The sequence below is a fragment of the Leucoraja erinacea genome, chromosome 2, assembly GCF_028641065.1.
Source record: "Leucoraja erinacea ecotype New England chromosome 2, Leri_hhj_1, whole genome shotgun sequence".
NCBI classification, from domain to species: domain Eukaryota; kingdom Metazoa; phylum Chordata; class Chondrichthyes; order Rajiformes; family Rajidae; genus Leucoraja; species Leucoraja erinaceus.
In genome coordinates, this window is record NC_073378.1 from 99,619,925 (window position 1) to 99,637,300 (window position 17,376).

At 43.6% G+C, this 17,376-nt stretch overlaps 1 non-coding gene across 1 annotated transcript; it reads left to right on the forward strand.

Moving 5' to 3' along the window:
- The first annotated feature begins 698 nt into the window (after positions 1-698).
- Positions 699-801, forward strand: LOC129716418 (U6 spliceosomal RNA). Its single transcript, XR_008726634.1, has one exon. It is a non-coding gene; the product is annotated as a U6 spliceosomal RNA (small nuclear RNA).
- The last annotated feature ends 16,575 nt before the right edge of the window (positions 802-17,376 follow it).

A 17,376-nucleotide genomic window follows, 5' to 3' on the forward strand; every position in this document is an offset into this window, starting at 1 on the left:
GAATTTATTTAACCAACATAGGGTAACGTTGGAGTAAAATAGAGGCACAAGGAACTGCAGATGCTGTAATATTGATCAAAATACAAAGTGCTGGATGAAGTCAGCAAGTCAGGCAGCATCCGTGGAGGGAATGGTCCCAACCGAAAATATTGCATGTCCATTCACATAGAAACATAGAAAATAGGTGCAGGAGTAGGCCATTCGGCCCTTCGAGCCTGCACCGCCATTCAATATGATCATGGCTGATCATCCAACTCAGTATCCTGTACCTGCCTTCTCTCTCTCCATACCCCCTGATCCCTTTAGCCACAAGGGCCACATCTAACTCCCTCTTAAATATAGCCAATGAACTGGCCTCAACTACCTTCTGTAGCAGAGAATTCCAGAGATTCACCACTCTCTGTGTGAAAAATGTTTTCCACTTCATGCCAGATACTGCATGACCTTTGAGTTCTTCCAACACTCTGCATTTTATTAACATCCTTAGGTTGGATGGGAGCCTTTAAATTCCATCGGTGCTCGCTTCGGCAGCACATATACTAAAAGTGTTCGGCTGGAACCGGAAGGTACAGAGAAGATTACTGTCGTTGTGTCCTTGGGGCAAGACACTTCACCCACCTTTGCCTGTGTGTAAATGTAATGTAATTATGTGAAGCACTTTGGGGTCAATGCAAGTTGACTAAAAATGTGCTATATAAATAAGTGAAGTATTATATACTAAAAATTGGAACGATACAGAGAAGATTAGCATGGCCCCTGCGCAAGGATGACACGCAAATTTGTGAAGCGTTCCATATTAAAAACATAAATAAATAAATAAAAATTCCATCAACCATTCCTGCCTACCCGAACAAGATCCTGCTGCAATTTTTAACAGTCATCTTCACTATCCACAATACCACCCACTTTAATTTCATCTCCAAACTTGCTAATCATGCCTTGTACGTTCTCGTCCAAATCACGTACAGGTATACAGATGACAAACAGCACCTTCTGACCATCGAGGGGGCAAAATTCCTCAGCAATATTTGTACCATTTCTTTTAAAGTGCTAATCTTGCAAGTCACATAAGGTGGAAGATTCAGTCTGCTTATCCGTTTGCAGTGAATTGAACCATTAAGTAGTCCAAGGTTTAGGAATACATCAAAGTTCCACTCACTGGATAAATCTTTAAATGCAAAAATATAGTTTCTGACTGCTTTTACTGTACTTTGATTCTTCGAGTTGAGCTTGCAGCTCTGCTCTATTTTTAGTAGCTGTGGATTGAAGTAATCCTTCAATTTCTCCTCTAAATGGAACGGCTTTGATTCTCTAGGTCTAGCGGATTAGCGAGCATGTGATAGATCTCGGAGCCAATCTCTGCCTACAGAATAGTATGTTTATGTCCTCTTATAGTAATGCTCGGCACCTTGATATTTTGAACGTGATTCTTTACTTTGAGGATATGAGTAGCTGTCAAACATTTCCTACCTTTGCAGATTGCAATGTGAACAGGGTTGCCAACTTTCTCACTCCCAAATAAGGGGCAAAGGTGGCGTGCCCGGCTAATAGGGGACAGTTGGCAACCCTACAGGCACCCTACAACTGATGCACGTAAGGGGCACTGTGATTGGATGACAGGTAAATCACTCGTGTGTCGTCAACAGCACATGCAACATGCACGCTGTTGTTTCAGATCTAGGATCTGTCTGTAATCGTGCAGAGTACAGATGCTCCTCGACTTACGATATTTTGACTTTACAATGGTGCAAAAGCGATACAATTTCAGTAGAAACCATATTTCACTAACCTGGCCTTGTGACAGTGTTGGGCTGCGTTGATAATTTAACGGTAATGCTTTACTGTTTAATTAAAATTACTTTCCTGTGGTATATTTAGATTTACGCCTGCTCTGTTGAGTAGACGCACTCACTCGCCTGAGCTGGCTTGTAAGCATCTAATGTTATTCTGTGCACTTTCTCTCCTATTTATCTTGATGTAAGGTCGATTGAGTCAGCTGTTTTGTATGTGAGGTATCTGAGCTGAGGCTGGAGAGAGAGAGAGAAAGTGTGCAGTGGATACAGAAGAAGCGAGCTTCAGGACCGAAGAAGAGGCTGGCGTACGGCGAGATTTTGCAGGGAGGTAAGGGAATCGTGTTAGCCTTTCCGTGCAAGGGATTTGTGAGGAATCTTGCAGGAGGCGAGATGGACATCGAACGGCAACAGAACTGATGAGTCTGCGGTGGCTAGCAGCGGGGAGATTTAAGGGGCTTCGGTGCTCAGGGAATTGTTGAGCGCTCCGACAGAACAGAGGCGGTGGTGGAAGTGGGGGTGGGGTGGGCGGTGGAGAGACGCCAAAGAGATTTCATAATTAAAACGTGGAAATTACAAACACTCCCACAGGCAGAGGACTGAAGAGTAGAGAAGGAGAGGCAGAGGGGGGGAAACTAACCTGGAGAATGAAAACCCACAAGTGCCTGGTGGTCCAACCATGAACACTCTGGTGATGGTAGGTTAGGCGTATTAAATGCATTTTTGACACAATATTTTCGATTTACGATGGGTTTATCGGAACGTAACCCCATCATAAGTTGAGGAGTAGCTGTAGTGGCAGTCAAATACTCCAAGGGCGGTCCCATATGGGACAAACCGATTTAATCCAATATACAGGATGTCCCAGCTAATACGGGACTGTTGGCGCCCTAGATGTGAAGGACTCACATCAGATTGACACAATGCTATTAATTGGTGTGAACGGCAGCATTGAGAACGGTGAACAACTACTTCCCCTGGAAAGCTATGCTTCGGGTGGCTGTCAATCTAGCAAAACACATTTGTGCTTTTTAAGTAATGAAATAACAATATATGAAACAAGGGGACAGAGAGGCAATTTGGCAATATTATTTTTCTGCCCTATCACCAATTCTGCGGTTCTTCGAATATTTATAAATCTATTGAACTCAGATTTGAATGTCACCACTAACTGAGTCTCTGCAAGCCCCCGCGGCAGAGAATCTAAATCCTCTTGAGAAAAGCTATTTCTCCTGATTTCAGCATGAAATGATATCCATCTTATTTTAACAGTGGCAGTTAGTTTTAGACCACGTGGCCAGGAGAATCATTTTCCCCACATCTACCCTGATATGCTCTCTGCGCATTTGCAATGTTTCCAAGTGGCCACCTCTCATTCTTCAAAACATTAGGGCATAGAGGCAGAGGCCAATCAGTGTCATCTCACACAGGAGACCTCCAGCCCAAGAACTTTATATTTTTCTCAAAACTGAAAGAGGTAATTTGGTCCTTCGGGTCCATGTCAGCTTCCAGCAATCCCGTTAATCTCCCTTTCTATATTTTATATTCTTGTGACCATATTCTCTCTCACATGTGACAATTAACTACATTTTAATTGTTTTTGCCATTAACCTGCACTTAAGGGTCTGTCCCACTTAGGCAACTTCTTTGGCGAGTGCAGGAGACTCTGCGCTCACCACAAGATCGCCACATGATCGCAGGTGGTCTCCTTCATGGTCGGGAGGAGTTCCCGCATTCTGGGAACTAGTCGCGGCCTCAGTATGGTCGCCAAAAAAATTTCAGCATGTTGAAAATTTTTCTGCGACCAAACATTGGAGAAAATCAATACTTTTGTAGTTGTAGGTCTAGTGGGGTGGTAGGTAGTCATAGGTAGTCTTAGTTAATCGCCTTTGCTGACCGGTCATTTTTATTTGCTCATTGCAAAAAAAAAGGTATGTAAACAGCAGCACGTGATGCGCTGTCATTCCAGTGCACAGTCATTGCGCAATTTTGCTTTCAGTGGATCACACGGTGTGAGACATGACTCCGAGGAGAAGGTTTCGGTGCAGGGGCAGGGCACAACCCTCAACACCACCCACCAATTTGAGTTAGCCCTTGCTGTCTCCTCCCCTTCCTATCTCTCCCTCAGCCCTCGGGCTCCTCCTCCTCCTTTTTCCTTTTTGCTCCCCGCCCCCACCCCCCCAACCCCCATCAGTCTGAAGAAGGGTTTTGGCCCGAAACAATGCCTATTTCCTTCGCTCCCTCAGTGCTGCTGCACCCGCTGAGTTTCTCCAGCAATTTTGTGTACCACCAATTTGTTTGTTTATTAGACTTTTGTGTTTCATTACCAATAATGGAAATCCTGACTTTTTAACCTCAAATTGATGTATGAATATTCATTCTTTTTCATAGTAGTCCCTCTTGTCATCACTTATATCTCATATTTCATTTCTCATATATTTAGATCATTGAAACACACACAAACGCAAGGAAGGAATGCACTGTATTTAAAGTTTGACCACATTTATTTTGATGAAGAAAACAGATACAAACACTTCAAATGCACTGCATTTAAAAGGATTTTATTTTTATACTTCTCGAACAAGCAATACACTGAATTTAATAGAACATGTTTGAAAAATCAAACTTGATTTCTTTAGGTGATCTTACGACTATAGAGTCGTAGCCAGTCGTAGCCAGTCGTAGCCTGTCGTAGCTTGTCGTAGCTTGCCTTCTGTGATTGTGGGTGCAGACGTCTGTAAGACGAAGGTGGTCATCTTCAGTCCCCACTATTGGGTCGCCAATTGTCACAAATGCATCGGCGATTAAGTCCTACATAGCCGTAGGATGCGTTTGATACATTCACTTTTTCGGCGATTCAACAAGACTATGACAGTCGCCTGCATTCGCAAAAGAAGTCGCCTAAGTGGGACAGGCCCTTTAGGAGTAATTTACAGCAGCTATTTAGCCCACTGCAGACACGAAAATTGCTATCAAAATATGGAGGGGACGGGGGACAGGGGGGGACACAATTTCTTGGCGGCCGCGCGTGCATGCGCACACACTTACACACACACACACACACACACACACGCGTGCGCGTGCGGCTTCGGAGGCTCGATCCAGCGGTAAATGCAACTCAACTCCGCCTGTCTCGCCGGATTAAACTACAGCCCTGCCTGGACTGACGGGACATCAGCCTGGAGGCGTGAAGCTAGCGCTGTTTCTCCGCGCTGGCTGTACACCTGGGCCATATTTCCCGCAAGTCCACGCAGGGCTGTAGGTTAACCTGGTGGGACAGGCAGAGTTGAGATGGGTTTAGCGCTGCTTCTCTCCACTGGCTGTGGGCCTGAGGGCAAAGCTCCCGTCTGACTCCCGACTTCTCTGGCCACCCCCAGGCATGGGGGTGGGAGGGCACTCGTGACAGCGCCAAAGAGCCGGGATCGATCCTGGCTGCGGATGAGGCGCAGGTTTGTGCCAAGAGTGTTTTGGCATGTCTCCCTCCTCCAATCACCGCGCTCTATCCTCTGTCCCATCCCCCTACGTCCGCCTCTGACCGACACCTTCCTCCTCCAATGATCGCGCTGAATCATCATGTCCCGCCCCCATTGCCTGCTGACCGACGTCTCTCTCGTCCAATCGGCGCCCTCGATCAGCAGCCCCACCCCCACTGTCTCACCAGATTTCACCGGGTTTTAAAATCCGAATTACAAAAAATGGGGTGGATCGTCCCCCACCTCTCAAAACAGGAGGGGAAGTTACTTAAAATTAATGAATTCAATGTTCATAACATGGTAAAGCAAAATATGAGGTACTTTTCCTCCAATTTGCATGTGGCCTCACTCTGCTAGTAGAGGAAGCCCAGGACAGTATGGGAATGTGAAGAGGAGTAGAAATGGTTAGCAACTGGGAATCTCGTAGGTCTAGGTGGACAGAGCGTAAGTGTTCAGGGAAATGGTCACCGAGACTACGTTTGGTCTCGCTGATGTACAGGAGACTACATCCGGAACAACAGATGCAGGAGATAAGGTTAGAAGATCACATGTGAACCTCTGTCTAACCTGAAAGAATTGTTGGGGTCCCTGGATAGAGTCAAGGGAGGACGTTCTGCAGGAATCGCTCCCTCTGCACTCCTCAGTTCACTCATCCCTACCCACCCAAACCATCGCCTCCCCAAAGCCTTTCCCTCGCAACCGCAGGAGTTGCAACAGGTTCATCCGCCTCTGTCTGTAGGTTAATCAGCCTCTGTAAATTTCCCCTTGGATGCAAAAGGGGAATAGCATAGTGTGAACAGGTGATGGATAGTTGGCATGGACTCGGTGAGCCGAAGGGCCTGTTTCCATCATGTATCTCTAAACTAAACAAAGTGCTGGAGTAACTCAATGGGTCGGGCAGCACTTGTGGAGTGAATGGACAGTGACCTTTTGGGTCAGAACTTTTTCTTTAGCTCTGGCAATGAGGGTGATGAGTCATTTGCTTTAAAATAATACTTAACAGCTTATCAGACTTGGCAAAAAACAATGAGTAATATTTAGTTTTGTAGCCTAATGGTTTGTCAATGATTGATCATTTGAAAGGTAGAAAAGCAAAACAGCGACTGAGTGTCTGTGACCTGAACATGTTAGTCTATTGTACTGAGTGCCTGAGACTGGCATAGCTGAAAGGGATCAATTACTGTTTTGATCACTAGCTCCCTGCAGAGAAAATAAAGGTACAAACTAGGATAGCAAGCAGGTTTGCAATTATAACAATGATTGATGTTTAAGGATCTGTGCTGCAAATGGAAATTGTTGCAAGACACATTGTTAATTAATGGACGTGCTACCTGTGCAGGTGGGGACTCGGAGGGATTGCCGCGAGTGCAGTGATCTCGGTGTTTGCGGGGACATCGCACCATGAGGACCTCCTGGAGTCTGGTGCGAGTGTGGACGACTTTCTGACAGTTCGGGCGGACAGGGACTGGAAAGAGAGTGACAGCGGTTTGTACAACTCTGGTCACATCACGGTGAGGGAGCGTGTGTGTGGCCCGGACATTGAACTGGTGGCTGTGGGAATCTGCTTATGCTGTGTGCCCTGGAGATTCTCACACGTCGCTGTGGTAGCTGTTTATCTTTAATCTTTGTGTAGTTTTGTATCTCGTTGCTTTTTTTGGTATGACTGTATGGTAAATCAAACTTCACTGTACCTCGGTATGTGTGACAACAAAGGACCATTGAACCATTGATTTAAATAATTTAAATTATTATTTTTTTAAACTGTTAATGACTAGTAAGTGGTAAAGACACTGATGTGCATTTAAGTCAAAGATTACTTTTTATCTGATTAAGTTGCAAAACAGGCAAACAATTGAATGGTTGACTTTTGCATTTATATTTCTGAACATACAGAGACGCAAGCAACCACATCTGATTCACTGATCTATGTTATTACAAGTCTAAGGTTGTTAACTAAGAAAAATAACAACTGTCCTTTACTGACCACACGTTCCTATGAAAATGTAGGTTGAGAGGCATCTTTTGGTTTGCATTTGACCTCTGATCTCGTTCCTCTCCACTTTTATTGTCATGTTTCCAGCTTGTTGGCTCATCTCCATGAAACAGAATGTTTAATGGTGAAAGCTGAGCAGTCATTCTATGTAAGGACAATGAAATGCATCTGTTCCCATTCAGCTATGGTGCGTAAATGTTCAAAGGGGACAAAACACAATTCTCGGCAATCATTTTAAGAGCCACCTCCTTGCAGGTCAAACCTACCTAAAGTGAGTTTCAACAGCAACAACCAACTTCAAGAAGGAACGAGAAACAAAGAAGTTGAAGAAACAAAGAATTGCAGATGTTGGTTGATACCAAAGGGAGACACAAATCCTGGAGTAAGCAGGTCAAGCAGCATCTCTGGAGAAAAAGGATGGGTGACATTTCAGGTCAGGACCCTTCTTCAGACTGGCTGAAGCAAAGATGTTGAGATGCTGATGAATGAAATTCCAGAGTGGGGCCTTTTGGCATGGCTACTACTCATGATGAATTGAGTGGGGGGAGGGTGGTGGGTGAGTGGGGGTTAGGTGGGGTGTAGGTACATGGGAGGTAAGGTGGGATAGGGGTTGGGGGCTCAAGAGACCTGGGTTGGTTGTGGAAATAATATTTAAGGGGTCTGGAGTCCAGTGTCAAGCGAGTCGAGTGTTTTATTGTCATATGTCCCATGCAGAACAATGAAATTCTTACTTGCAGCAGCATCACGGAATATTTAAATATACTTCGCTGTAAACAATATTATAAATGAGAAAAAAAAGAGGTTACAATTTCAGGGAGAATGAAGGACTGGAGGACACTACAGAGACATGGAGAGTGAAGCCAAAATGTATTTGAAATCAAGGAAAATAATTTTACCTCAGCAATGTTGCTGAAACAGGACTGAGTTTAACAACTTCCAATGATAATTTGTAATGGAACAAGGTATGAACTTGGAATTGCAGAAAATGTCCAGCTGGATTCAGACTTACACAGATGTTAGAAACATAGAAAATAGGTGCAGGAGTAGGCCATTCGGACATTCGAGCCAACACCGCCATTCAATATGATCATGGCTGATTATCCAAAATCAGTATGCCGTTCTGACTTTTTCCCCATATCCCTTGACTCCCTTAGCCCTAAGAGCGATATCTAACTTTCTCTAGAAAACATCCGGTGAATTGGTCTACTACTTTCTGTGGCAGAGAATTCCACAGATTCACAACTCTCTGGGTGCAAACGTTTTTTCTCATCTCTATACTATTACTAAAACTCTCATCTTGACCACTTCCGGTTTGTTTATCTTTTTAATTTGCACAAAAACGGTACGCTTTATTGATAGGATATTTTCACCACCTTACTCACCGTTCTCCTCTACTCCAACCCACCAAGTTTTGTTCTGATTGGTGGAATTACACAAAAGTTATGAAAGTTTAAGAAATCTTCTCGCCTGTCAGTCAGCATGAAGGTAACGCCTCTTCCGGCACCCGCTGGAGAATAAATCCCGGAGGCTGGGCTGAGTCCGCAAGTAGTCCTGATTGAGTCCGCAAGAGTGGAGTCGGAAAAGCCGGCTGAGTGGAGTCGGAAAAGCCGGCTGTGTGGAGTTGGAAAAGTCGGCTGTATGAAGTCGGGAAAGCCGCTCTGTGTGGCCGCTGAGTCCCTCCACTCCTCCTCTCCCCCATGCTCCCCCCACCCTTTCCCCCTCCACCTCCTCCCTTCACACCTCCGTCCCCCCCCTCCTACCCTCCCCCCATCCCCCTCCTTGCCCCCCACACACCCCCTCATTACCACTCCCCTATTCCTCTCCCCTTCCAACCACCCCACTCCCCACACCACCCCACCCCCCACACCTGTGTGCTTAAAGTTCCATTTTTTATCAAAGCCCAGCGCCACTCTCTTCCAGTCATCTGGTGTACTGGGACAGTCCATCACATCATCTCCATTCACCCATTGAGACTTCTCCTTGCGCTTCCTCTTCACCCTTGCTCTTCCCCTTCTGTCTTTCTTAAAAGGCTGCTGAAACAAAAGGGCTACTGCAAACAGCAGTAAAATGGACTTGGTCGAAGCCAGTCCCCAACATAGTTGAAGGAGGTCGAAGGAGGTCTTCAACATAGTCGAAGGAGGTCTTCAACATAGTCGTGGGAGGGTCGTGGGAGGTCTTCAACATATTCGTGGATGGTCGTTGGAGGTCGTAGGTTACCGCAACCTTTTTTTTAGGTCGTTTAAGATCGTCAGAGGTCGCGATTTAGGTTGTGAAAGCGGGACAAGGGCTTTAGACTAATTTAAGAATAAGCTTATGCAACTGTGTGGGATTTGAATGCATTAAATATAATTATACTTCAGAATGTGCAACTGATTTCATAAGGGATCTAGTTCTAATTTAACTGTCCACTTCAGGCACAGTGTGAAGCATGTGTGCTGGAAGATTATAGGCTTGTTTGTCTAAAATTGTAGTATTCGTCCTATTAAGTTGCTTTCATTAAACATAAGTCTTTCTGCCTGTGTGAATAATGATATGGATCAGAGATTCAAATCCCCATCTTAATTATTAATTGAACAAACTCTCTGTGTGCTGTTGAAATGTTCACCAAAGAAAATAACACTTGAAGTGCAGAGAGAGTATTTTAGCTCTTGTTTGGGAAGGTAGTGAATCAGAGTCTGTTGGGAATAGGGGAGGGTTGTTTCATAATAATGTATTTTGATATTTGTTCCAACTGAGTATAATTATCCCTTTTCATCTGTCCATGTGAAGTATTGTAAAGCCTTAACACTTCTCAGCAATTCAGTTACAGCTTGGAGGATATGTTTTTAAGAGAGAGTTAAGAGAGAGCTCTTGGGGCTAACGGTATCAAGGGATATGGGGGAAAAAGGAGGAACGGGGTACTGATTTTAGTTGATCAGTCATGATCATATTGAATGCTGCTGCTGGCTCGAAGGCCATATGTCCTACTCTTGCACCTATTTTTCTATGTTTTCTATGTAAAGTTAAATAATTCACTCCTGCATTGAGCTGCTGGCAGGGTAGGCCTGGGAGAATAGGTGAGGTAGTCCTGGAAAGTTGCTGTGGATGAGGGTTTGGGGCTGGGGAATGGGGGAGTTGTAGTTCACACTATATGTTTGTATATTTTTTCACACAATTAAAAAGTTCATGGAGTATGTAGGGAGAAGAGTGGAACACCGGGAGAGACAAGACTTTGCCTTCCATCACAGTGAGAAGGAGGTAACACAAAAAAGCTGGAGAAACTCAGCAGGTGCAGCAGCATCTATGGAGCGAAGGAAATAGGCAACGTTTCGGGCCGAAACCCTTCTTCAGACTGATCGGGGGCGGGGGTGGGCGGGGACAAGTTCTTGAAGAAGTTCTCCTCTTCTTAAACACAGTGAGAAGGAGATTCACTGTGATGGATGTTTGTGTAAATTGTGTTGGTTGTGTGTCTTGGTTCTTTTCTTGTTGTATGACTGCAGAAACCAAATTTTGTTTGAACTTCTTTTGAGGTTCAAATGACTATAAATAAATTGTATAATTGTATATAATAATGTTAGCTGGGCTGTGGACTGCAGGCCAGTGATAGGAAAGCTTTGGTTTAGAAATCTCGATGAAGCTTTCAACCACTCAATTGCCATTGCATGTTAAATGCAAATCAGGCATAGAAAGTCAGCTCCAAACCCCAACATTTATGTCCTCGTATTCAAATTTTAAAAAAACTGCTAAAAGAATATTATGTTTGAAAACTGAGTGTCCCATGTGCAATGACATTTAATACATTGTTGTACCAGATACTGCTGTTAATTGTGGGTGTCATATTTGTAGTTTCTGACAGCAGTCCGGTGCTATTACTTAAAATTGCACATAATTAGATTCAGAGCTACCAACAAGATGTCCTTTATAAAAAAAATAGTCAACTCGCAATCAACAGCAATCCATAGTTTATTTCTCCTTGGACTTCCTTGGATGTTTATAGGATTGGTAGAGAAAGGTAGCAGTAGAGCAGGCAAGATGGTGATGGAGAGAGAAGAGGAATGATAAGCAGACGGGGTACTTGCCTCCCGTACCCTTGCAGGCACTCTGGGGGTTCCAGGGTCAGCTGCCGGGAGTTGTCCTGGGGCACAGAAGCTGAGAGGAGGCCTTGGGTTTGATTGCTCCTTATACCGATCGGTGTGTTGGTGAAGCGGGCTGCTGGAGACCTTGCAACAGTCTGGGGCTCCATTGAATCAGGTGCCACTTCAAGAGGCCAGGTGCATGGATCGAATGAGCAGCCGTAGAGGACATCAACAACATGTCTTGGCAAGGCCGATCCCTGCAACTCCAACTCAGTGCTGCCGGCAGGACCAGGGGCCTTTATAACCAAGTTAAACCTTTACATGTTTTAACAACTTTGAACTTAAAAGGTACAAGGTGCTGGAAATGTGGCGAATCTTGTGCACTGCCTCAGTGTAATCTATAATTCTTGCACTGCTGTTCCTACGTATGATTGTGTGCCTATGTAAGATTTTTACTGAATTGTATGTAAAAAAAAGAATGTCACATTGCCATGAATCATTGAACCTTGGATCATTTTAGATAGGAACAGCCTTGAGAGAGCACAGGATGGTCTAAGGAAAGTTAACAGTTAATGCACATAAATGCACAGAGAATTAAACAAAATGAAGAGTTGCAGATGCAATTAGAGAAGTTAGACTTTGATGTTGTGCCAATAAAGAGGCCGGGGTTGGTTGTTAAATATTCCTGGATATCAGGATATTAGGGAAGACAGGCAATGAGAAAGAAGATGGGCTTTTGGTAACGGTTGAGAATATTGCAGAGCAGAACAATGTGAGAGTATATTTGAGCAGACAGTAACTCAGTCTATTATAATTAGAGTTCAAATAAATGCAGTAGTACAATACTCGTTGCATTTTAAAAGCTGCCAACCTCTGCAAAGGATAGAGAAGATCATATTTGCAGGGAAATTACAGAACAGCATAAAAGCCATCAAATATTAATGAGATCTTCAATTGGACGTCTCGGTGGTGGCTCTGAATCTGTTATATTGCCATATTAGGTAACAACACTGGGCTGCCAACAGACACAACAACTGCGAGTTCCACAATCAACAGCAGTGTCTGGTACAGTTACATAATATGGATGGGAACATTCAGAGAAAGAGATTTATCTGAAGCATGTTCAGTAAACTTCCTTCTCGGTACATGTTGCAGGGAGTTGTACGTCTGGCCTGTGTTCTGAATCTAGCTTTCACATGGGGCCCAGTTGCTTCTTAATTTCTTAATTCTCATAGAGTGGTGGTGAATTTCTCAATCATGTCGGTTTATTCAAGGAATAACAGTACATACAGGGAAACACTTTGTGAGAACCCAAAGTGCTTCAGTGATTCGCAACAATTACAACCTTTTTATATTCTCCAACATAATGGTCCCATGTGGATTTTACATTTTTGAAATAATTCATCAGTGATGTATTTGTAATCTTTCATGCTTGTTTTTTTTCCACAATTATCTTTAACCTTCTGTTCCCTGTTATTTAGAAAACCATTATTTTGCTTGTCTGACAAATGAGTATCAAAAAGTGACATCTCATGATTAGTTTTACTACCCTCAGCATGGTTTACAGCCTCATATGTTTATCTTAACCCCAGCTAGCATTGTCTTGTAATCTAAACACTTCCTAAATCAATGTATTCTTCTCCTAATGTGATCTAGAGTTAACTTCACTATTTTGGCCTCTTTTCCCACCATGCTTCTCTGGTACATCTGCTCTCAGGACAAAGTCACCCAATTTTCTTATAATTTCCAGAAATCCCTCTATGAGTAAATTTCCCATTCAGTGAAAAAGGAAACAATGATGGTATTGGTCCTCAGGGTTCAGATGGTCACATTCCCATGCATCAGTAGAGGAACATGTGGGAAAGTGTAATCATAAGGAACCAATGCCAGAGTGAAGCCACATGCAAATGTGATGACCAGCATCTCATATTCTCATAGCTTACAACCCAATAGTATGAACACAGAATTCTTCAATTTCAAGTGATACGTCCCCTCTATTTCCTATCCCTATCCATGCAGTTGGATGGATCTCTCTGCATCCCCCCATCTCTCACTTTCATGCTCCCAGATCCTTTTCTATCCTCCATATGTTCATCCCCCATTCCCTAGTCTGAAAAAGGGTTTAGACTGGAAACGTTGCTTATTTCCTTCACTCCAAAGATGCTGCCTCACTCGCTGAGTTTCTCCAGCATTTTTGTCTACCTTCAATTTTCCAGCATCTGCAGTTCCTTCTTGAACCCCTAGTCAGCTATTTTCCTTTTATCCCCCTCTTCCCTGCCTCCTTTTCACCCATATCCCTTCCTCCGGCTTTACATTTTACTTCTCCTCTTCTCTCCTGATCTGACCACTCTTTTGTCTCATTTATACCTCTAGCCTTTGTCACTAACTCCACCCATTTGCCATTGAAACACCCCTCACCTATACCCATCTATCACGTAAGATAGACACAAAATGCTGGATCCTGGTAACCATGGCATTCATAGTTTCCACAAAATTGTAACAATGTGGCTTGACTGGATAAAGTACATACAAGCATCCACATGATAGATTAAGAATCTTCACTTTGCAGTGGTCCAGCAAAGCATTCCGTTCAGCAATTTATGTTAAATAGTCAAACTCTCATCTTTTGAATATTCCCATATTCTTTGAGATCAGAATGTACAGAAATCCCTTGAGATCTTTTTTTCTTCTTTCCAGCAAAAGACTCTGAAGCTCTGTTTGTTTTATAAAAAAAACACTGGTCTGAAGATACGTATCTTATAAGCCTGGAACATAGAGTAAAATAAATGTCACATGAAAGAAATTAGCATGGTAAAAGAGTTACCATAGTATGTTGAAACAATCTGTGTACATTTCTTTCACGCATTTCTTGCCTCTGCCATTACACATGATCAAAAAACAAGTGAAAGATAGACACAAATAGCTGGAGTAACTCAGAGGATCAGGCTGAATCTCTGGAGAGAAGGAATGGGTGACGTTTCGGGTCAAGACTCTTCTTCAGACGTTGCATTCCATCTCTCCAGAGATGCTGGCTGTTCCCTGGGCCGGATTTGCGTATACGCTTCACAAGCTTAAGCATAGGGCCTCTAGATCTAGGGGGGCCTCTAGGGCTGAATTTACATATAGGCTTCATAGGCTGAAGCCTAGGGCCTCAACATCTAGAGGGCCTGCGGCCAAGGTGTTTTTTTTCCCAAGAGTAAAAAACATCCAGAGAAAAAAAAAAATTGGAGAGTTATCAACGTTTCCACTTTGACAGAAATTACCCGAAATTCTGGTTCCAGCCCGCCGGAAGTTTTGGGGAAAAACAATTGCCACCATCCGCGCCTGCGCAGTTGGGGGAAGCTGGTGGTGCAGTAGCGACGCAAAATTACTCTGAATCTCCGCGCATGCGCAGTGGGCCAGGGCGGGTTCAGATCTCCATTTGCACTCCACACAATCACCTCAATGCCTACTCCAGGTAAGTAGTGGAATATTGCATTTCGGGAGTGCCTGTTTCTCCTTCCAGCGGGCCCGGGGGGGGGGGGGGGGGGGGGGGGTGCTGCGGTGTCTGTGGTACGGAGTCTGAGCCTCGCTGCATGGGAGAGAGAGAGATGGGGAGGGAGAGAGGTAGAGGGGGAAGGAGAGGTGAGAGGGAAAGGAGGCTTATCTTTAGTGAGATTGCAAAATTAAGGTAGGTTTTAGAGCAATTATATTTTCACCTCCATATGAATAATATCAAACCATTGGAACTACTTTCTTTTCCTTCATAACGATACTGAAAAATATGTATTCCATAGTTTGCGACTTTCATTTTGCATCACATTTTTAATATGCACACACTAACATAGTCGAACAGTAACGGGCAATCAAATCAACACATAAAACATTTTCTAAAAAAAGGTTTTATTTACTGCAAAAACTGACAGTATTTTATTTACAGTGATTGCATGCTCCTTTATAACATTTTACATAACATTTTACAACTTGATTATTAAAACAAGGACAGCTTCAATACTTGATTAAAAAAAATATATACAACAATGACGCCAATCATCCCATTCCAACCATTCATTAATCTTGACTCAACCAAAATGATCTCTGAAATATTGGTAATAAATTTGGTGCAAGAATGCTCCAAAATAAGTCTCAGAATATACCAGAGAGCATCAAAAACCCCAGAGCTTCCAGGCCCTAAAGCGGGCACCGGACCATGGTTGCAAGGGTATTGGAGCTTCGCGCTTGTGATATGCGCTGCATGCACTTATTTCTGATTAAAATTTTGTTGTACCCCCTTTTTGAAAAGCTTCTTAAGGACCTGGTGTATAATATTTTTTACACTGTCATAGGCCTTTCTTACATATGCTGTCACAACGCACTGTAGTCTCTAAACAACACTTCAGTAATTTTCCTTGCCCTCCATTTCAGAATAATAGTGTTTTAAGCCGATAACTCGACACTAGCACTGACAATAAATAAAAAGTGCAGATTTCCAGCCCTTATCTCATTGGCCGCGCTCGGCTGCACATCGGTGTCAATCTGGTGGACTCTTCCATCTTCCTCTCGTCGTGGGGGTGGGGGATTGGGAGGGGCCTCACAAGTGGAATAGCCTAGGCCCTGGCTGTCCCGCTGAGTTACTCTAGCTTTTTGTGTTTATCTTCAGTTTAAACCAGCATCTGCAGTTCCTTCTTACAGAAAACAAGCCAAGTGTGTTGAGAACATAATCTTTCCCATTACCACTATTCAGATCAATAACAGGACAAGGTCATGATCGCACACCTAAATTTTGTCCACAGCTGTCCACTCTCCACTTAAGTTACTAAAAATCAGAGTTGTTACCGATGGCTCTTCTTTTTACCCTAAGCCCGGTGTTTCAAGACAACCCAAAGCTTTGTCTCTGTCATTCTAATTCTCATATCACAAACTTCCTTCACTCTTCAAATCATGACAGGTTTTTTCAAAGGGTGTTTTCATTCTGAACACTTCAACAACTATAGTGTAAAGCATGTTTCTGTGCACGGCATGAAAAGAATTTCATTAGAATACTGATCACTGAATATCAGGCACTTGTGTAAGAAAGAACTGCAGATGCTGGTTGAAATCAAAGGTAGACACACAATGCTGGAGTAACTCAGCAGGACAGGCAGCATTTCTGGAGAGAAGGAATGCAATGTCTGAAGAAGGGTCTTGACCCGAAACATCACCCATTCCTTCTCTCCAGAGATGCTCCAGCATTTTATGTCTACCTTCAATCAGGTACTTACCAAGTCATTTACAAAATCAATGATTTCCCTCCTGGAAATGCAATGCATTGGTGACTGAAGTGTAGAACAAATGTCTGAACCCCTTTTCATATGTTCCATTCTCATTCTGTATCCTGAAAGTCGTGTGGGCTGCTCAGATCCAGAGCCTTATTTCACAACACACCTGAGGTCGGCTCTAGTATAACTTAGGGGGTGCTACCTTAGGAGGTCCCTGCTCATGGAATCTGGCACTGGAAACAGACTGCAGGTAAGTGCTCCTCAAATAAAATGATAGTGGTGCAATTCTAGTCAGGCCTGAGGCACTGGGTGCAATAGAACATGATTTACATGATTATTACTGTCAAAGGACTTCCATTGCTCACAAAACCCACGTGCAGGCAACTGCATAGAGCACATTTAATGTCTCTTTTTGTGATGCTAAAGCAACTTTCAGCCTGCATCTCTTCATATTGCATCATTTGCAACCATTAATATTTGTCTCTCATATGGCTACAGGGCACCTGCTATAATGCCAGTTGTGTTTAGTTAATCAGCTCAATGCTCTTGAGGTGAGCAAGCTTATAGACCATATGATACAGGAGCAGAATTAAGCCATTAGACCCATCAAGTCTGCTCTGCCATTCGATCATGACAATCTTTATATATCCCCCTCAATGCTATTGTCCTGCCTTCTCCCCATAACATTTGATGCCCTTACTAATCAAGAACCTATCAATCTCTGCTTTAAAAATGTCCGATAACATGGCCACCACAGCCATCTGTGGCATTGAATTCTACAGATTCACCACCCTCTGGCTAAAGAAATTCCTGTTCATCTCCATTCTA